This window comes from Kogia breviceps, chromosome 6 (assembly GCF_026419965.1).
Source record: "Kogia breviceps isolate mKogBre1 chromosome 6, mKogBre1 haplotype 1, whole genome shotgun sequence".
Lineage (NCBI taxonomy): Eukaryota > Metazoa > Chordata > Mammalia > Artiodactyla > Physeteridae > Kogia > Kogia breviceps.
Genome location: NC_081315.1, coordinates 40783338 through 40806537, shown reverse-complemented (window position 1 = coordinate 40806537; position 23200 = coordinate 40783338). Strand labels below are relative to the sequence as shown.

At 35.4% G+C, this 23200-nt stretch overlaps 1 protein-coding gene across 12 annotated transcripts in view; it reads left to right on the top strand.

The window, feature by feature from the left end:
• The window catches only part of ADGRL3 (adhesion G protein-coupled receptor L3), an 861986-nt gene that overhangs the window by 93530 nt on the left and 745256 nt on the right, over positions 1 to 23200 (top strand). The gene's annotated exons all lie outside the window — the stretch shown is intronic.

Below are 23200 nucleotides of genomic sequence, written 5' to 3'. Positions count from 1 at the left end.
TCATCTAAGATAGACTGATTTTTGTGGCTGTATAGTATGGATGTGTGTTACTACTATGTGCAGTATGAAAAGGATGCTGTGAAATAGAGGTCATTGATTTTTTCTGATAAGAAACAAAAGCAAAGCTAGCTTATTAACACTGTTTTTTTTTTTTGTGCTGCTTGGGCAAATGATGTGATGAAGGAGACCTGAGTGCACTGATGAAAAATCAGGACCAGAACATGACAGGTTGAGAGTTATAGGAAATGAAACAGAAGGTAGACTGACTCTGTACTCAGAATAAATCTCAGTTTATCTGGAAGTCTGAGGCTGGGAACATAGTCTCATTGCCCTTTCATGGTAAATGTCTGCAAACCCAGTTATGAGGGAGCTTTTGATGCCCTGGTGTGTGCCTTTCAGCAGATTTGTAAATTCAGTCGATATATGAAATAAAAATCAGCAGTTGGGAGTCAGTGCCTTGCCTTATATTTTGATAGTTAAATTGCTTAAGGATTTAAAATCCACCCACAGTAAGGATGAGACATACTGGATTAGAATTAAGGGATTTATTTGGTCTTCTTTTCCCAGAAAACCAAGATCACTTCATGTCAAAACAGTGTCTTAAGAAAGTGTAAATAGCAGAAGGCTTTACGCAAAACTTCATTTGGAAATGAAGATTCTCCTATTTCCAAAATATATTATCATTATAAGATATGATTTTGTGTACCTGTATTTCTGAAAGTACCTTGCTTTACACAAAGCAAAGCTTGTTAAATTATGTTTATGAAATACTACTTTGTGAAAGTAGCAATGCTGAAATATATATATATCTATTCGGCTCACTACTTTAAAGTTACGTTAATTGTAGCTGTGTAATTAAAAATGTGTTGCTATGGTATATTTGACATTTATGTTATTTGAAAACTCTCACCAAGGTATTTCACAAGGATAACATTGGTTTTATAGCAGTTGATATACCCTCACACCTCCTTAAGAATCTATAAACAACATAAAAACAGTGGATCAGTGTATAGCACCATAATTGATATTATCTGTTGAACTCTTTGATTGCATAGGTAACTGTTTATTTTAAAACTGTTCTGTTTTATTTCCTGGATAAAATGGATAATTCTCATCTCTCATTGGATACATTGAAAACCGTTACTGGATACCGGAGATGTCTTTGGTGTCCCTTTAATTGCATTGAATGGACTGCCACCTAATCAGTTTATGTGCTTGGCTCTATGCCTTCTATAATATATGCCAAATTACAGATTTCAAGCCTTTGTCTGTAGAATGGGGATGTTTATATGTACTTTGAAAAACAATAGGAAACACGAAAACACTGGAAGTTAATTTCTAATTTATTAATAGGGTTGATAAAAATCTGCTGCATTTTTAGTTTCTACCTTGAAGTTTTGAAAAGCATTAGAGTACAGTTCTTATTCCTAACAAAAGATTCTTTTCCCTTCTGTTTTCTACTTGAATCATGTTTCTATAATTGAAGGCACAGCGTAGCCTGGGGAAAAGGAGGGCTTTTGAATGAGACAGAACTTACTAAATTCCCACCTTATTTTTTTACCTCAGTCACATTACCCCATTCTCTCATTTCTGTTGTAGGTGTGTAAGAAAGGAAAAATAATTTTCCCTCTACACTTGTGAGTTCTTAGCTGAGGCCCCTGTAATGAAAGACAGATTAACAAGAGAAAAACAAAAGAAGTTTATTAACATGTGTACCTCATGTATATATGGGACATACCCAGGGAAAACTGAGTAGTAACTCCCCGGGGGTGGTTTAGAATTCAGTCTTAAATGCCATCTTAATAAAGAAAGGGTGGGGGATGTAGGCCTACAAGTTAGGGGAGAATAGATGATTTTCAGGAAAGATAAATGGGCCTTTAGAAAAAAAGATGGGAGGTATGATAGTTTGTGACAGAATTTGGGTGTGGTGTCCACTTCTAGGCTTCTCTCCTGTGACAAGTGTCGATCTTTCCTGGTGATGAAACTCCTAGGAAGTGATTTATGACATTGAGTTCCTTATGGAGGATCTATCATCATGTAGATAAGGGAAATTCAGAGAAAGCCTCTCCCTGCATTTGCCATTTTTCCAGATGTCTACAGCTTAAAATAATCAGTATTTCAGAGCAGCACAATTTGGGGTAAGATGTCTTGAACTCCTGTATATTTTAGGGTGGTGTATTTTGATGCTCTTCAAGGGTTTGTTTTGATTATCTCAGGAAACTCTCTTTTGAGGGTTAAGTAAGAATGGTCCTTAGTACTCATATCACTGTTACCAGCACCGCAACCACCCAGTCATTAAAACACTTAACTGTTTGCCAGGCTTCCTGTTATGTGTTTTGGAATCTTGTATAGTCTGCCAAATAGTCATTGTAGATGTATGGAAACAGGTATAAGAAGAATCAGCTCCTCAAGATTACATAGTTAGTACATATTATAGCCAAGAATACCAGCTAATTTTTAAAACATTTTTAATGATTTATGACATGTTTGTTGCAAACAAATTTGAGTATATGTTTTAATTATTAAATATTCTGGAATTCATCATTAACCTGTCCATGCAAAAGTTATTTAAATGGTTCCTATTTCTATGTTCTCCTTTTTTTTTTTTTTTGCAAAAGCATGAAGATATTAAGAAACTGTCATGAGAATATCATAATAATATTAAGGGGGATACAATCAGATTAATTCCATTTATACTTGCTGACTGGCCTACATTTGTGATGCATCTACTTGGGCACACAAGCTACTTGCTATACTGTGCTGGTAGAGATAACCCTTAATTCTTCTGTATCCTCTTTTTGAATCATTTCATTAAACAAAAGCCTTCGAAGTCTTTTGTTGAGGAGAACAAATGGTAAGATCTTATGAACTGTAGCTACTTTTGTTATTCACAAATTCCAGAGCCTTTCAAAATTTATCATTCACATTCTCAGCTCTGCACACAATCAGTCATCATGTCAGCTGCTGCCCAGGGAGCCTCACTTCAATTCATTCAGCCAATTAATAACCATCAGGACAACCACTGCTACATTAAAAATAATAATAAAAGCGAGTCCTTAAATAGCAGAGTTCTTTACTTCTGTAGTTAAAAATTAATTACCTATATTCAGTAGAAATCCCACTGTACATTTTGACAGGAAAGGAAAAGTAATATCTGTGTTGAAAATTAAATTGATTAGAGTGATACGTTTTAATAATAGGAAAGGCTATAAAGGGTATAATTTCAAAATAAATAACTTCAAATGATTTATTACAGGCTACCATAACTTAATCAGATTTTGGCTTTTGTTTTTGTAGTTCAGTGAGTGAGCAATCAAAAATCTGTAACCATTTGAATAATTATAAATTTTGAAGTAACTTTAGTGCACACACATCTCTACATATCGTGTGTATTTTTCTCCGTTAATAATAATAGGCACATATTGAACATTTAGCTGGCTTTTGAATATGTGATACAATCTGTTTGTGATTAAGTTATTAAGAAAATAATTATTTTCAATTACAACTTGAGTGTTCTCTGTCTTTCTCCTACCCTGTACACTCTCTCCTTCTTATTTTTTTAAAAAAATTTTATTTATTTATGGTTGTGTTAGGTCTTCGTTTCTGTGCGTGGCGAGCGGGGGCCACTCTTCATCGCGGTGTGCGGGCCGCTCACTTGTCGCGGCCTCTCGTTGCAGAGCGAAGGCTCCAGACGCGCAGGCTCAGTAGTTGTGGCTCACGGGCCAGTTGCTCCGTGTCATGTGGGATCTTCCCAGACCAGGGCTCGGACCCTTGCCCCCTGCATCGGCAGGCAGATTCTCAACCACTGCGCCACCAGGGAAGCCATCTCCCCTTCTTTTTTATCTTCTTTTATGTGATGTGTCACTTCTGGAAACTCATGGTGTATCACTGTTCAGAACACTGAAGTAACACTTCATATATTGCAATCAAAACATAAATATAAATATTATTTTATACAGCATCATTGTGAGTCTGTGTCAGGCACACTTTCACAGAACTCAATTGTGTAATATCAGGTTCTCTTTATTTTAAATGTCCTTGATCATGTTCTTCTCTACTAGTGTCTTCAATGAAAGCCCATGTTTTTGTCAGCATCCTCACTTAATTTCCTTCTTATTCTAGAAATAAAGGAAATGAGGTGTAAGTGCTGACTCGGATTATCAGTTTGCTGGCAATTTGCTTTTAAGTCACATATGGAATTAGAAGCATCAGTCTGTGCACAATGTTGCCACCTTTTGCTGGAAACTTCATATCTTTGAAAAGATCTGTTTTACTTTTGTCAATATCAACTTGAAAAAATGAAGGGCTGTATGTGAATGTGAATTTAAATTCAGTTTTTGTTTTATTAAAAAAAAATGCTTATGTCAGATGACCTGAAGACTTGTTTCTTTTCTTTGATGTATGTGAGGGCTATTATTAAGAATCTGGATAACTTTACTTAAAGATTTATGTTGTATATTTTCTCAACTATTGGCAAAAAGCTTAGTAATTAACAATTTCACTGTTCATTAGCAAATCCAGTGTAATAGATGTGAGTTCTTAAAAGGTTACCAAGAAAATTTTGATGTTTATAGTAGAAAGTGTATATGGTATCTTTTATTATTATTTATTATTATTATTATTTTTACCTTTCAGATTTTCACTTGTCTCATTTATCATCAAATATTGAGATCCAGTTTTCTCTTTTTTAGAAAAATATAGCAGCTTGCTGAAGAGTGGATTTTTTTAATATGTTTAAGAATATATTTAGCTTACACTTATCGATACTGGGTAATTCTCATAATTTTCTTATATTTATTTCAATGAAAGAAAGAACTTATTAGTTGAAATTTAACAGCTTCTTAAAAGTCATGTTCACTGAGAAATTCATTCTCATATATAATACCAGTATTTTATCTCCATGTAATCTCAGGTTACTGGTGTAGTAGCCTTTATTCGGTGTTCCATTGCAAATGCTTCTAAAGGGTTACTATGATTTTGCAAATATTTAAAAATCTGCCAAATACATATACTTGCTCTAAATACATAAATCTTCCAAACAAATCTGATGCAGGATTAATTTTGAAACTGGAATGGGCCAGCCTAATGAATGCCAAGCTTAATGTACAATCTATTTTTTGAATAAATTATACAGGAAAATTGCAGAGTGTGTAAATTACATAGCCATCATAAATCAATATCCTTTAGATTGCTCTGCCTTAGATAACGGGTAGCACTGCAGAGGCCATGACATCCTTGAAAGCGAATGAGAGGAAAGCAGTCAAAGTAAGAGAGGAACACCCATTAAGGAAAGGAAATGCTTAGAAAATTATTATAAAAGTTGAGTACACCAATTACACATCCCTGGGCACTGGTTATTTTATGCAGAGTGCACAGATGAATGAGATGGTTCATGCTGGTTTTCACTCTGTGACTGTTACAGAATTAAGATGTTTGAACCGTTCCTGCAAATTTGCCCTAATGCTTGAGAATGAGTTCTCAAATCTTAGCATTATTAAAGTAGTTTCTTAATATTTTGTACTCATTGATAAAGCTGTAAGATCCTGGTCTCTATTCTCATCTCAATTTTGTATAAGAAAATTAACTTCCACGGAGGATACTGGTAATCTCTTAAAAATATTTCACTATGGACCATCTAATCATTTTATTATAAAAACTTACTTTGCCATCCACTTTACGTTTGTATGGACTAAATGAGAAGTATTAGCCAGCAATAAAAAGATTATGAGTTTAAAACACCACTTTTAAAAATATTGTCTATACTGGCAAAACAAGTTTTATGAAGAGATGTGAACACTTTTTTTAAAGAAAGCTTTTTCACAGGATCAAATTATCTGCCAGGAAGTTTTGCCAAACAGATTTTAAGGGGAAAATCAGGCTATCCTAACTGTCCAAATGTTTTCTCACGTTTCAAACAAGCAGCTGCTGGGAGTTCATGCCAGTAGTAAACCTTTCAGGCAGAATGTGAGCAGCTGCCAATCTCGTGTCAATATTTTAAATTCACTTAAACCATCTTAACTGGTGTAAAAATGTCTCTTTCCCCCAGAAGGGCCAACAGATAATTCTTTCTCATGCTTTGCCTCCTTTTATTCCCCTAGTGGTGAAATAGCTAAATAAGCAGTTTCGGTGGAGAAAGAGAGATTTCTTTGAGTATTAGGAGTAAGAACAAATCTCATTTTGTCTGTTGATGAGGATAAATCTGAAATTACAACAAAAAATAACAATAATACGAAAAGTGTTAAAAATTGTACTCTAGGAATAGTTCAGCAAATACTAGTGTATTTGCTGATTTATTTAGTGCTTATTGTTTGAGTTTTGTTTTTTGTTTTTATTTTTAAGAAGGATAGTCCAGAATTTGACCTTCAGAAACTTAGTTAAAGCTTGGCAGAAGCAAGAAATAAATGCCTAGAAATTAGTTTGAAGATATCTATTAAACTTAAACACTGGAGAATAGTTATCTGCTTGACTCTTGGATTACGATATTAAGATTACATCGTAATCCATGGTCTAAAGGAGTTTTCTTTAAAGTAGGTAAAGTGCCTGATATTATAGCAGATGTAAACTGAGAGGAAAAATTTGGCAGAAGATTGTGCTTGAGATAAGATTGGATGCATCTTTGTTTCCTAGAGTATGAGGGTTTTATTAAAAACGTGATGGTGTGTAATAGTAGGGTGAGAATAATGAGGGGAAAAGATGAAGGAACAGCAAGGTGAGGCCACTTGTTTGCTTGGAGAGTGAGGATTTGTCCAGAGCTAAAGATGGTGAAGTGAAGGCTACAAGTGGAGACTTTGAAGCAAATGGTTAAATTCCATCCTGTCCTTGTGTGTTTTTATCTAACAAGTAGTCATTGGGAATTTTTTCATTAAAAGTTCAGTAGTTTGTGGAACTGAGCATTGTTCACTTCTCCTTCAACAGCCCTTTATTTTCTCTCTCTCTCTTTTTTTTTGCTTAGCACTGAAAAAAATTTCTTTAGTCATGGGTGGTTTTTATAAGATTTAATTTCACCTCTAATGTTAAGTTTTTATTATTCAGGTTCAAAAACTGCTTAACATATATCATTATGCACATTGATAATGGTTAAAAAAATATATAAAGCAAAATCCTAACTCATTATTCATGTTAGATTATGAGATATAACTACAAGGTAATGTGATTTTAAAAACCAAACTTTCAGAATTACTGCAATTAATGTAAATAAGGCAATCTTTTAAAATAGTTAATTTGAAAACTATACTCTTATTCTAGTGATAAGGATACTGCTAAGTCATTTTTGAAACTTCTCATTGGAATTGACTTTATAACCAGTAATGGATAAGAAAGTAAGAACCACTGCTTTGTCAAAAACTTGTGAACTATTTCTTTCTTTAACATCACTCATCTGGCTTGGCTCAAAATATATTTGGCGGGCTTCCCTGGTGGCGCAGTGGTTGAGAATCCGCCTGCCTGCAGGGGCTACGGGTTCGTGCCCCGGTCCGGGAAGATCCCACATGCCGCGGAGCGGCTGGGCCCGTGAGCCATGGCCGCTGAGCCTGCGCGTCCGGGAGATGCCACAACAGTGAGAGGCCTGCGTACCACCCCCACCCCCCCCAAATATATATATTTGGCTTTTTAAAAAATGAAATCCACATTTCACAGATACTATGAAATTTAATACGGACCTCATCAGTACCCCCAAAACATTAGTGAGTAATGAATATGCATTCTAACAGCGGTGCTAAATTGGAAAAGGGGTTCCAATATATCTTTTTTTTAATTAATGAAAAATTTGCTGTATTATTGAATAAAATTTTAAGGTGAGTTATAAGGAATCACATTCCTTAGCATGTATAAATTCTAACAAACTTGCTAAAAGTTAATTTTATAATGTCAACTCATGTGACTATCCATATTTATAACTTTCCTTTATGGAGTTAAAACACCAAACACTCGAATCTTGTGAGAGTAGTTCAGATACTAGTCGCATGGTAGTTAGGCTCTCAAAGCCTGGGAGATAGAATGCCTACTTTGAAAGCCCAGCTTCAGCTTTTACCAGCTGTGTGGTCCTAGGGGGAAAAAAATCAGTTCATCTTCCTGTAACTCAGTTTCCTCATTTGTATATTGGGAATAATAATACTGTCTCCCTTATAGGTTGTTTTAAAGATTAATAACTTAGTGCATGTGAAGTGCTTAGAATGATGCCCTGAACATGAAAAATGTTATCTAATGTTGACAGTTACTAAGTTAATACTGATAAATTTGAATTTATCCAGTCTTGTCTTTTCTTCACCATCAAATTTAACATTAAATGTTCCTATTTGTGATTTTCACCTGAAAGTAGTTGTGACAGAAACGGTTTCTCAAAAAGTAGTGTGTTATATAACAAAATCTGTCATTTTCTTTGATTAATTGTTCTCAACACTTTTACAATAAAAAAAACCAATTAATTAGATGTTTATACATTTTACATTTCAGGTGGCATCATTAAATGTCTGAAATGTGGGATTTTTAAGCTTAGCATAGCTTTCTCAGGGTTTTAAAGTAAGTGATTCTGTATTCTTAAATGTGTGAATTTTATGAATGGTTCCACAGACTACCTAGTATATTTTGATTCCCATATTTAATTGAGTAAATACTAAAGAGTACACACCACTCTTGTATGGCTATATAAAACATGGATGTGATGGAAAAATAAAGATATGTTAAGTCTTGCAAAAATCACAATTTAACCGCAACACAGAATCTCTCTGCTCTATTCACAAGGCATCATGTTCAGTATTAGAAGATGATAATAGATAGCTTGTTTTTTCAAGGGTGTGAACATGTTCATTCTGTGCCTTGGAGAGCAGCTGCGGCTGCTGTGCACAGATGTGACAGACTCTCCAGGTAAATGAGAGCTACAATGTTGTTTGTGTAGCTGCTGCTGATAATTGTAGAATATTTGTGCAGTAGCCCTGCTGCCTGGCTCTTCTGTTGCATTCATAGCAGTAAAGACCTCATTTTGTGATTGGTTTTGCCTTCAGGTAATTAACTCCTTGTTTCTCATTTTGTAGTGAAATGCATTTGATTTTAATCCAGTAGTGCAACTCTCAAGGGAATACCCATTTTACTATTGTAGATGAAATTCTCCCTGTGCACTTCAGGTCTTGAGATTTCCAGCGTGTTTCTTTATATTATTGGGAAAAGTGATTAAATACCCCACCCCACCTTTGGGTTATGCTACTGAGAAACAAACTCCTGAATTGTGACACGCAGTGAGGAGGTCTTATTTTTTTTTAATTTTTAAGCTTTATACCTGAGGTTTTTTACTTTGTGTATTCTCACACTTAGTAGTTATGAATGTCTTTGGCTTTTGTATGCTAATTAGTGCTTCCTCTTCTTGCGTTTGTTATAATTTTCAGATTTTCATTTTAAAAGTTAATTGTGTGTGTGTGTGGGGGGGGGCTTCCTTGCAATAACATGTTTCTGATTATGTCTGAAACATTTGGAGCTTTTAGCAAGCTCCAAAAGACCTTGATTTAACTTCTCCTGGGTATCTTCTTATTGATTTAAATCTCATAAAAGAGTATTACTAATATAGTGACTGCTTACTGAAATCCCAGAGCATTATGGGCCTTTGATAGGAAGGTTCTTCCCATTTTAAGATAAGGATCACCTGAAGTGATTCTGGCAGTCTTGGAAGTGAATCAGTTGCAACAATGCATACATTGCCTACCTTAGAATCCTTTGTCTTTGGATATGGCTCAAGTTGCAGTCAAAGAAAGCAGAGTTCTGGGTCATATTTATTAAGTTATGAAACAAGATTAAATTATTAAATTATGAAGACAGATTCTATTACTCAAGATCAAACAACTAGTGTTTGTTATCAGTCATAAGCCTTGTGCCTTGCATAAACCATTTGCAGGAATAATTTGAAACACTTAATTCTTTGAAACAGCAGATTATGCAAATGTCTTTTTCCACCTATTTTACTTTAAGTCTATTAAAAATACATACTTTAGTTACAACACTTAAATTGTGAATATCTTCCTGGGAAAAATGAGTTTTAATCTACATTTGGGCTTTCAGTAGTAGGACACATGTATTAGAATTTCTTTATTATTATATTGTTACAGAACTTATAAAGTATCTTGTGCCCCTCCTGAGGAGAGTTCAAGTTTAAAGTAACAAAACAACTGTATTATATATGGTGTCATCAAATGGATTAGAACACCAGTGAGGCTTGTGTTTACATAAGTATATGAAGTTGGTGGAGGAAATGCTAGAGTTGGTAGGATCTGTGGCAAACTCTTTCTGAAAGGTTATCTTTTATTCAGCTTTAGTGAATGTTTTCTTGAGGAAATGCGGGTTCACTCTTACCAGGTCTGATTTTTAAAGAGAAGTAAGGCATCTAGATTTCCATGTGAATTTTCCTAGTTTTTAAATGTTGCCTACTAATTCAAACGTTTTTCTAAAATTATTTTAAAATATATGGTTCATAAAAGAAAAGATGTACAGTATCCTTCCATAAACCCTTTTGGTTTTCTAACTCTCAGATTAGCCTGAGTTTTAAAAAATTGAGACGTAATTAACACGAAATATGCACACCTCTTTAAGTGTTCTCTTCAATGATTTTTGACAGTTATATACAACTGCATAACCACCACCTAAAACAAGATTCAGAACATTCTCATCACCCTGGAAGGTTCCCTGGTGCCCCTTTGCAGTCAATTCCTCATGCCCCATGTGTGCAACCATCTTCTGGAACTTTATTTTAAAGGGCAAAGAAATTCTGTCTCTATATGGGATGAAGCCCAAGGGCCACAACTATCATTGGCAATCTCCTGCTATAAAGGAAACAAAATGAACTCAAAACGAACTTCCTTTGGTCAAGGGAAGGAAGGAAGGGAAATAATATTTATTTAATGCTTACTCTGTGTTGACCACTTTATATCCATTATTGAATCCCCGTGTGCAAAATTCTGCGATTTTTAAAGCATCTAGATGCAGGGACTGAGGCTCATAATGAAATGGTGACTTGCCCAAGTGTCAAACAATTAGTAGTAAGGGGAGAAAGAAAAAACAGAATCATAGTATTAAAGATTTCTTACTACCATTAGCTTGGAAATGTATTTTTGAACATTAATATAATAATGAAAAATGGTTTTCTATGATATGATTACCACACGGTGATGACGACATCTAAAATATATTCATTTATTAATTGCCTGACACTATTCTGACATACTGTTTTCAACCTCACTTTCAAATTTAAGAAGTAGTACTTTTATTCCTATTTCACAGATTAGGAAAATAAGGACCATACAATAAGAGATTGTATGGTCAGGCCACTCAAGGTGGCTGTTTTCTTGCTCTCTGTACATCCTCTGCCCGACCACTGACTGCTTCACCTATACCCTACTCACGTGACTGACATTTGCCCCAGGCCCCAGCTAGTGATTGTTCTTATCAAAGGGTCGGTGAAGGGGCGTGCATGCCAGTCTACTGGTTTCCCTGGTAACTAATGAGTTCACCTGAGGTCAATTCCCCTCTAACTGGTAATCCCCCCTCCCCCACCCAAGACTGCCACCATATCCTGTCTGCCGTGTGCGTCACTGCAGGACCTTGCTTCAGACAGACAAGCTCCCCCATCCATTAAACCATTGATCTTTCTGTTGCTGACTCCAGGCTCTTTCTTAGGTCTTAAAGCTGGGCAAGTGCGGGCCTTGTAGGCCCGCGGGGTGCAGCCCAACAGATATTAATTACCTTGCCCAAATTCACGTATCAAATGAATCACTGAGCCAGAATTTAAACAGGAATTTAACTTTAAGGATTGTGCTTTTCATAAAACTATTTTGCTATTTGTTATATTTTAATATTACTGATTTTTATTTTGAAAGAAAACTTGATGAGTTATTCTGTGACAAATGTTTATGGATTACAGATATCATTAATGGATATGAAGTGTGAAAGTATACAAACAATATAGGTTTCCAAAAGTGTGGAAACAATATGGATGAAAAATGATATTTTAATATATTAAACCTAATATAATAGTAAAAAAAAAAAAACCCCAGTGTTGAAAGTACAGTTAAGATGTATACAATATTTTACTGAAGGGTGAGATCTGAAGTCCAGAAATTGGATAATTAGCAATGTAATGTTTTGTCCCATTGGTTGGGGGTTGAATAGTACACATTAATCCACCCTTTGTTCTGTATCATTTAGGGACCAATTGGGAAATTAAGATCAAACTATTTTTAGAATCATCAAGGCTAATTGAAGTGAGGGTAGCTTGAGTAAAATGTGGTGTTTCAAACTATCCCCCTGAAATGGTCTCACCTACCCATTTGTAGAGGGCTGGAGAAATCAAGATCTCCCTGAAAGCAAGCTCAAGACTTGTCCTAGTGACTTTCTTCCCAGTGGGAAGAAAAAAATGCTTAAGGGCATAGTGGTCTCTGAAAAAGGAAAAGAGCCCAGGGAGGGACCCACAGAAGAGTGTGACCTTAACAGTTTTACTTGTGCTGAAGTTGAGTATGTGACTCACTGAAAGCTAGCCTCTTAGCAATTCTTTGTCTCCTTTTGAGGGAACAAATAGGGGATGGAGGAGTGGCAGGATCTTCCACTGACTCTGCTCCGGAGAGTGGAAAGGTGCGGGGAGGGTGGGGACACATGAGCACCTCCCTGGAAGGATGGCAGTGAGAAGAGAGGGAGGGAGTGAGGGAGAAGTTCCAACTTTATTAACTGTTGCTCAGTTTTTTCATGCACCTTGAGTTTTCACTGTGAATGACAGTAAAATGTTTATGTATTCATCCTTTAATGTTTTAAGACTTCCTTAGAGGACACTTACTTTGCTTAACCTGTGCATTCACTTCAGTCAGCTGTTAGTGTGTTAATTCATCCTGGCACCGTAAGTGGATTTGAAATTCACAATAAAATAAAAACCATTAGTGAAGGTATGAGTCAGTAATAAAAATAAAGTCTGCAAAACTGTACTTTAATTAAAAATGGCTGTTGAAAATGAGAGATTAATGGAGTCATAAAGTAGAAAAATTAAAATGCATATGTAAAACTGAATGGAATAATAGTTCTGAAGATTTACCTTGTTTTAAAATGGTTTCTGAAACCTTCCTTTTATCATTGGATTGCAATTCTGAAGGTCATGAAGCCAAGGAAGGAGGAATTTGCACAATCATCATTACTGGATTGATGATAGGTATTACAGTTTACTGTCAAAGGTAATACAGTAGAAAACAATACTATTTTACCTTTCCATTTTATTTTTCTTTAAAACCAAGTAAAATATATATTTGTTTGGCAAGTTCTTTAATTATATTTTTGCTGCACGTATAGACAAAAGAATATTCCAGATTATATGGCCTCAAAGTAAATTAAGAGATCAAAATATTTTGAGTCATGAAAATGTAAAGCTGTAAATGTTGCTCATTTCTAATTGATTTTCCAGAGGGGAGAAAGATAGGAAGGAAGAAAGAAAGTCATATTTGTCAATTACTTTTCTGGATGTCTATTTGAATTCAGTAAATTAAGAGATGGCTTGGTCTACTATGTGATTCAATATCTGAGGTCAGGACAACTGGTATCCTAATTTGGCTGTACTGCAGCTTACAGTGGGGATTTGGGTCAAATCATTTAACACCCCCCCCCCCTCCAGCCGCTTTTTTTTCCCCCTCTAGTATGCCTCTACAAATTAAAATGCTGGAGAGTAGAGGCTGGGTATGATACTAGCGTCTTATCTACTCCTTGTCTGTGTGTGAAAATTAGCAAGACAATTACTTCCACCATAATGCTTTCTTATTGCTATATAGTAGTGATAATTTATCGTACTAAAAAATCTCTTCTTTATGCATACAACTCTAATAAATCATGTTTAGAATAGCATTGTCTTCAGATAAGAATAACCTCACGCTTTAAAGAGGTTAGAAGGAAAAGAAAGGTAGATTGCTGATGATTCATTGGTTCAGAGTATTGGTTTTTAGGTGTTTTCATCAGTGGACATTCTCCACGAAAACCTAACTACCCAATCTTCCACCCCAAAAAAATGAAACATATGATTTGGTTGTCCCATAAATCATCTTTCCAAGAAAGCGAGCTGTTCTTGCAATAGGATGGCAGATGGAACAGCTTTTTACCAGTGGGGGGTTTTGTTCTCTGCTGCCAAGGATATTGAGGAAAGAAGGAATTATGTTAATTTATCTGTTTTTCTCCTTTGCAAGCAATTTTATGTATATGAGAAGCTCACTCATTTTGGGATCTAAGTTATTATTTTTGGCACTTGGTACATTACACAAATTGTGTGCTGAATGTATGTATAGGCACTGGTTAATCTTTAAACAGATATAAATGCAGTGTACTGTTAAAGGATCTTCTGCTTGTTGAATTTCAAAAAGTCATGGGAAGGTTAAGTTCTAGAAAACATTCCAGGTAGTCTCTTGCTGCCCAGTTTCTAAGGTGTGCAGAATATGAGAGCTCTTACAAAAGGAGAGATTTTCTTTTCCCTAGCTAAAACCTAATAAAAAATATATAAAATGGACCAACTCTTACTCTGATTAAACATTCAAAGATTATTTTTTAAATGACCAGATTTGTAGAGGAATACAACGCTTAGCCTCTTGGTAAACTTTACTCCTGGTATTGACTTTTGATATACATGCAGATAGTTTTGCTGTCTCTCCCGACTTTATAGAATGACTGCTTAAATGCAGAATCTGTTTTCTCTCTGTCAAGACAATACTAATTTTCCATTCTTTGCCAAGGGCATGGGTTATTCCAGGGTGTAGTCAAGTGATCAATCCATAGGGACACATAATTATATCCTGCTCTTCGGTAACTTCAAAGAGAATATTTTGAGAGAATTATTAGTTTTCTCAAACAGTCACACGTGTATTGAAATAGCAAGATCAAATCCAAAATCCTTTGAGCTTTTTTGGAATAAAGATAGCATGTGAAAATGATGAACATCCTTATTACAGTTACTACTTTCTAAGAAACCCTTTGTCCATGCCCTCTAAGATCAGCTTATTTTTTTTTAGATTTCCTTTCTTCTCTTTTCTTTCAATCTCCTGTTTTTCACTTGTCCCACTTCAGGGGAAAATAATTGAATCACCTCAGGATGAGTGCTAGTGGACCCTAAGAATTTAATGCCTCTAAATAAATTATGCATGTTATGTAGCAGTTAGAAACAATGAAATGGGTATATTCCAGTCTATGTTGTGATTTCATGTGAGTAGTTAATATCTTAGGTGTTTTGTATGAATGTTGATAGAGAGGGGATAAAAAAGGATATCCAGATCTTAGGAAAGGACATTCTATTTTGTGCCTAATTTCAACTTTAGGTAAAATATGTCTTCTGTGCTCTGAGTTTCTCATGCTGACTATATGATGCTGACCAAAAACCCCAAAAACCAACCTCCTATATTTAGTGTATTATTCAATATAGTATAGGCTATGTTACAGTGACAAAGGTTTTAACACTATAAAGATTTGTTTTTTGCTTATATCCGGTGCGTAGTAGGTCATTTTCTTCGGCACTTCTTCTCTAAGTCATGATTGGTAGACCCAGGTTGCTTCCACTTTGTTATTACTCTTTCTGGAATATGTGGCGTCTAACATTGCTGTAGTAGTATAAAGAGCAGTAGAACACCAAGAGCTATATTTTGAGGGCCAGGTCTGCCCACATGTCATAATCCAGAACTTACTTAGCCTGCAACCTCACTGCAAGGAGAACAGGGAAAGCACTCTTTCAGTATGTCTAGGAAGAAGTAGTAATGGGTGGCTAGGCTTCATTGTCTTTGCCCATAGGTAGTGCTCTTATAAATTCATATAACACAACCTATGCTATTGCCATTAGAGTCACTTTCAAATTACGTTACCCATACCTAAATTCATTATGTATCTCAGTGTTCATAAAACAGTAAGAGAAAACCAGAACTTAAGACCAACACTACCCGACTTCAAGATTTTCTGTAAAGCTACAGGAATTAAGAATATATGGTATTTGGTGAAAGAGTAGACAAATTGTTCTCATCAAAAGATTAATGGAACAGAAAAAAGAATCCAGAAATAGACCCATACAAATATAGTTAACTCATCATCCACGAAGGAGCAGAGGCAATTTAATGGAGAAAGGATAATTTTTCAACAAATGGTAGTATAGCAACTGTATATCCACATGCAAAAAATATGAAACTAGAAACAGCCCTTAAACCTTTAACAAAAATTAGCTCAAAAATGTATCAAAGACTTAAATATAAAACACAAAACTATAAAACTCCTAGGTGATAACATAACCTGAAGTCTAGGTGTCCATGGGCTTGGTGAATAATTTTTATACAACAACTAAAGCACAGTATATGAATGAAAAACATTGATAGGTAGGACTTCATTAAAATAAAAAAGTCTGCCCTGTAAAATGTAACTGTTAAGGGAAATGAAAAGACAAGTCATATCTGGGAGAAAAATCTGCAAAACCCGTATCTGATAAAAGACTGGTATCCAATATATACGAAGAACTCTTAAAATACAATAAACTCTTAAAAAACAGTCCAGTTAAAAAGTGGCCAAGAGATTTAAACAGACAATTCACCAAAGATGATATTCAGTTGGCAAGTAAGCCTGTGAAAATATGCTGAGCATCATTTGTCACTAGGAAATTGTAAATTAGAAGAATGAGATGCTACTACACACCTATTAGAATGACTGAAATCTAGAACACTGACAACACCAGTTGTTGACAAGGCTATAGAGCAACAGGAACTCTAATTCATTGCTGATGAGAATGCAAAATGATAGAACTACTTTGGAAGACAGTTTAACAGTTTTTTTTAAACTGTATTACTGTATGATACAGCAGTCATGCTCCTTGGTATTTACCCAAATGAGTTGAAAACACGTTTCACAAAAACCTGCACACAAAAGTTTACAGAAGCTTCATTCATAATTGGTAAAACTTAGAAGATGTCCTTCAATAGATGTATGTATAAACAAACTGTGATACATCCAGATAATGGAATATTATTCACAAATAAAGAGAAATGAGCTATCAAGGCACAAAAAGACATGGAGAATGGTAAATGCATGTTGCCTAATAAAGAAGCAGTCTAATTCCATACTGTACGACTCCAACAACATGACACTTTTGAAAATTCAAAACTTAACAGTAAAAAGATCAGTGGTTGCCAGGGACTCAGGAGAATGGGAGAAGGATGAACAGGTAGAGCACAGGAGAGTTTTAGGGCAGAGAAACTATTCTGTAGGACACTGTATTGTTGGATACGTCACTATATATGTATAAGTTCTAAGAGTGAAAGTTCTAAGTGTGAGATGGGGAAAAGTGTGGAGAGCAAAGAGTATCCCAAGCAGAGCTAACACTCCCAAGGATTGATAAGAATCAGGTTAGACTTCTCAAGAGGAGGAACTGCTCAATTCCTGCCCAAGGTCTTAACTCACAGGTACCTTGTCTGTGGATCCCTTCCCTTACTTCTGATAGGATATCTAGTCCCTAGGTTGGCTATGGACATGTTTGTTCCTTTATCCCAATTCCAGGACACAGATTTAATGACTGTTCTTTATAAGCACCCCCAACCCACTCACAGGAGTTGAGTGGAAGTTCTGTCTAACCTAGACTAGCCACAAACACCCTAGTGGTGAGCCGCAGGATGTTAGGCAAGGGCTCTGTATAAAGCCCTCTTCTATGAGGACAGAGACTAAGTCTCCAATGGCAGTGTTAAAAGTGTAGTTCAAGTAATCTTGAAGGAGGGGCTGCAGAGGCAAGGAACCAGGCTGGTCTTGATTTTAAGTCTTGGATGTATAGATTAACAGGTACCTTCCTCCTACCAGCAACTTCTGGAAACCATGAAAGAGGGCTAAGGACCCAGAGATATAAAAGGAGTCAGACTTGGTTGGATTTTGTGGGGCTTTTGACTGCTGTTTTCTAAACCACCATAAAACCATTTTCAGATCTCAGTCTAGATATTAAAGAGTCCTCAAGATTACACTACTTTTTGGCAGCAAGTTAAAAGCCAAATGAACTTACAGAATAAGTTTGTCTCATTTTCTCCCCATTTTCCACATATGTACCATGCGTAAAAATAGTTTTGAAGTATCATAGTTTACACTTTTCATAGATATTTATTGAGTATCTACTATATACCAAATTTGTTTGAGGCACTGGGATATAACAGTAAATGAAAGTTTATCCCTGCTGTCATGAAACTTAATTCTACTTGAGGGAGACAGACTATGAAAAATATTTTAAAATAATCTAATGAATAATTCCAGATAGTGTTGAATACAATTAAAATAGTACAGGGTAAAGAAACATAGAATGTTCTGAGAATGAGCCTAACCTAGGTTCCATTGGGATGAGACTCAAATGATAAGAAAGAAGACGTTTCTTGAGGATCTGAGGGAATAACGAAAGCAAGTGCCCTGACACACAAACAAATTTGCCTTATTTCAGGGGCAGAAGAGGCTAATATGACTGGCATTTAGTGTGCCAGGCCAAGTGGGATAAAATATAAAATCAGAAAGATAGGCAGGGTCTAAATTATGTAGGTCTCTAAAATGCTGCAGTAAGAAATTTGTTTTTTCTTCTACTTTCTTACACACCACTTTAGAGAGTTTTTAGAAGGAAGAATGCTATATCTGATTTACCTTGTAAAAGATCATTCTGGTTACTGGATGGATAATGAACTGGGGGTAGGTTGGGGGTAAGAGTAGAAGGCAGGAGATCAGTTACAAGGTCTTTGTAGTTTGCTAGGTGAGAGAGAATGGTAAGTTGCCAGAATTGTGGTAGTGAACTATAGAAAGAGCTAGTCTAAATGCAGACAATGATTTGGAATTGTTCCATTCAGTTCTGTGTCATTTTCTTGTTTTAGAACTCTTTACCTTGGGAGAGTCCTAAAGTATCATATGATATACAAGATATACAAATATATATACATTGTGTGTGTGTGTGTGTGTGTGTGTGTGTGTGTGTGTATACATATAAAGTGGCCTAGTGGCCTCTTGCTCTCTCTGCTTTTTATATTTCTGGGAACTATATAAAGGGAGGTAGAGAATTTTAGGCCATTTTCTTCATGTATTTTTTTTCAAGATTTATTTTATTAAAGATACTAGTAGTAAAATTCCTGATAATATAGAAATTCAGCAGTACAATTTGATTTCTTTTGAAATTTTTTTCTTAAGGATTTGAAACTTTTAAGTGTCCACCCAGACTTATCTTTTGAGATTATTTATTTTATTATCCAGAAAGGTATAAGAGGGAAGTAAACTCTGAAACTTGTAGAAATGAAATAACTACTGATTTCTAAATTCCCTTATAGCTCTGAAAACTTTGGTCACTTTCTGATTGTGTGATTGTTGTGGTATAAACCATGAGGCTGGATTATATGTTCTTCAAGCATGTTAGTACATTTCTTAGAGCTAAATCTGGGAGAGGATCTGGTGGACCAACATCCTAGCTACTGGTTTCGCTAAAGAAGTAGCAATTATTTTCACTTTAAAAAATATAAAGCAGATTTTTGGTGGTCACATATGCAAGTACCCTACTGATTGTAAGGCACTTTTGACCCCAGTATTAATGGGATCCTTACAAAGGCTTTCACCAGTTTGTAATTCTAAGTGGTTAGAGTACATTCATTATGTACTGCCAGGATCCTTAAGGGGTTTTCTGTAGGGCTGGAAATGGATCTCCCTATATCAAAAGTTGTTAACTTGTTTTTTCCTTCTTGCATAAGGCATACATTAGTAGACTTTTTTTTTTTTTTTAATCCATTGAGTTTGGTACTTTTTTGAAGGGCACAGTAAGAATGAATTGTGAAATGTGAGTGCAGATTAGTGGAGAGCAAAGGAACTTATTTCCCAGTCATATTTTTTGATTGGGGGAAAAAAAGGCAAAAGTGAAACTTCTGTCTTTATAGCATAACCAGAGACTATATTATCCTTCCAATCTGCCACAGTAACATTTTAAATAGCAAAATATCTTCTTAAAATAATTTTTACTATTCTCCATCCTGATGTAAACGCTAAAAAGAGACCTGTTATTTCTGTGCCTTGTAAGAATAGGTATTATTGTAAATAATGATTTTTTCAAATTCAATCTACCCAACTTTGGAAGAAGATTGTTACAAACAACACTGCACAAGGAGACTCAAGATAAGGATTTTAGCTCTGGTTTTGTTAATGGTCCACAATTATACCTTCTCAGAAATCCAGTTCCCCTAGCAGCAAAAGGTCCATAGTATTTGCCTTGCCTTCATGTCAAAATGTTTTGAGGATCAAATGAGGTAATGCTCGGAAAAGTTTGTGAATCATGAAGTAGTATAATATCATTACAGTTTTTATGATTTGTGTCATCACTCCTTTTCAGAAGAACTGGCTACACACACTGTCTGCTGAAGTTTTGTCACTCTGTTCTGTGGAGTTAACCCATGCTAGTTGGCAAAATAACAAAGGTGTTATGAATATAGCCTTCAGATAAGCATCAGAGTCCCTCATCAGGATAATAGCTCTGCACCATCCCAGTACACTGCAAGTACAGTTATAGCGCACAGTTTTGTCCAGTTATAAACCCTGTCAGATTTTGCAAAATATGAGAACTCCCTCAGTTAAAATTTCTGTGTTTTTCTTGGCAAATTTAATGTTACAGAGAATTTAAAATATTTTAAATAGAATTATTATGTTGACAGTCACAATGCTAATTAAATGTCATATTTATTTAGCAGTTATTCATTGTCAGATATTTGTCAAGTTCTATAAATTCTCGAATTTAGTCCTTACAACCATCTTGCATTATTATGCCCATTTTAGCTAAAGGAAATCTGAAACTTAGAGATAGTAAATAACTTGTACAGGTTACAACTGCTAAATGATGTAATTAAGAATCAGGCTGCCTGGTTTTATTTCTTTTTATTTTTTAAAACTTTTGAATTTTATTTAAATTTTTTTTTTTATACAGCAGGTTCTTATTAGTTACCCATTTTATACATATCAGTGCATACATGTCAACCCCAATCTCTCAATTCATCACACCACCCCCCCGTGCCACTTTCCTCCCTTGGTGTCCACGCATTTGTTCTCTACATATGTATCTCTATTTCTGTCCTGCAATAGGCTGCCTAGTTTTAAAACGTGCACTGAAATACTACCTTATACTACCTTACCAGGGTCACTTTTTGGTGAAAAAATTTCAGAAAAATTTTAGATAGAAATGCAGCATTTTCAGAAACTCAAAAAACACCACTTAAGGAAAACACATGACAGTTCTTCACTTTTGTTCTGGGGAAAGAAACTTTCAGTTACCTGTACAACTACTTGGAATAAATTACTAAGTAGTTTGATAAAAATCTCCACATCAGTAATACTTTCAGTCCTATATGCCCAAGATATTTAAAGTTTATTTTTTATTCTATTAAGAACCCTGGATAAGAGAAAGCCTATGCCCAGCAATGAAGACCCAATGCAGCCAAAAATAAATAAATAAAATAAATTTATTTTTTAAAAAAAGAACCCTGGGTATATTTACATGTTTATACTTAGAGCTAAGAAAAGGATGGAAAAGTATGGCTAAATCCTGAAAATTGACTTTCACATATTGTGTTAGTGTATAAATATTTCCCCCTTCTACTATGTGTCACAGTTGATGAGCGGTTCTAAATATCTAAGCCTGTAACATTTAGAATCAATAGATGTAGGTTCGATCCCAGCTCACTATTGTGAGACTGTAGTATTGAGATTCAGTGTATTGCACTGAGCTATAATTTGATGATCATAACATGAAAATAACTATTAAAGTTTTTCTAATCTGTTTGAGAGCATTTTATAAACTATCAAATGCTATATAAATATTTGTATTATGTAACAAACTACAGATCTCTAGCAACTAAGGTACTCATATCTGTGTAACTTTCTTAAATTTTAAGTATGAAAGCTACTAAAATATGTGCATATGCTTGAACTCTTTCTCCTCTGCTGTGGACTGAGTTCTTCCCCCCTGTCCATTCATATGTTGGAGTCCTAACCCTAATAATGTGACTGCATTTTGAGATAGGACCTGTGAAGGAGTGGTAAAGGTTAAATGAGATCATAAGTGTGGGGCCCTAATCAAATGGTACTAGTGCCCTTATAAGAAGGCGGAGAGATACCAGAGTTCTCTCCTCCATGTGTGGACATGGTGAGAAGCCAGCTGTCTGCAAGCCAGGAAGAGAGTCTCACCAGGAACCAAATTGGCTGGCACCTTGATCTTGGACTTACTAGCCTCCAGACCTGTGAGAAATAAATGTATTCTCTTTAAGCCACCCTGTCTGTGGTATTTTGTTTTGGCAGCCCAAGCTCACTAATTTACTTTCTTCAGTATACTAATATACCTAATATTCCTAAGTATAGTTGTAATAAAAAGAACTAGTAGCAAGTTACACCAACCTAGTAATAGGTTATGTGGGGTGGGATGGGGGCATGGGGGGATAGATTGACTTTAAGGAATTGGCTCAGTCAGGAGAGTCAGGCAAAAGTTGATGTTGTAGTCTTGAATTCCAAGGCTGGTCACTCAGAATTTCTATGTTGCAGTCTGGAGGTAGAATATTTTATTCCTTGGGAAACCTTGGTGTTTGCTCTAAAGGGCTTCAACTTATTATATAAGGCCCACTCATGTTATGAAGAGTATTCTGCTTTACTTAAAGTCAACTGATTGAAATGTAAATTACATCTATAAAATACCTTTACAGGAAATCTAGGCTAGTGTTTGACCTAACAATTGGTCATTATAGTCTAGCCAAGTTAACATGTAAAATTACTATTATATTGCTGTAACAAATTACTACAAATTTAGTAGCTTAAAAAAATCACAAATTTATTACCTCACAGTCTGGAGATCAGAAGTCTGAAATGGTTCTCAGTGGCTTAAAACCAAGATGTTGAAAGACTGAGTTTCTTCTGAAAGTTCTAGGAGAAAATCTACTCTAGAGGCTGCCCCCATTTCTTGGCTCTTGGCTTCATTCCTCTGTCTTCAAAGCCAAGTCCTTCTTATATTGTCATCTCCCTAGGTTTCTCTCTCTTCTACCTTTTTCTTCCATTTATAATGGCCTTTGTGGTTACATTGGCCCCTCATGGATAATCCTGGCTACTCTCCTCATCTAAAGGTCAGCAGATTAGCATCCTTAATTCCATTTGTCATCTTAACTCCCCTTTGCCATGTAACATAAGATATTCCCAAGTTTCTGGGGTTTGG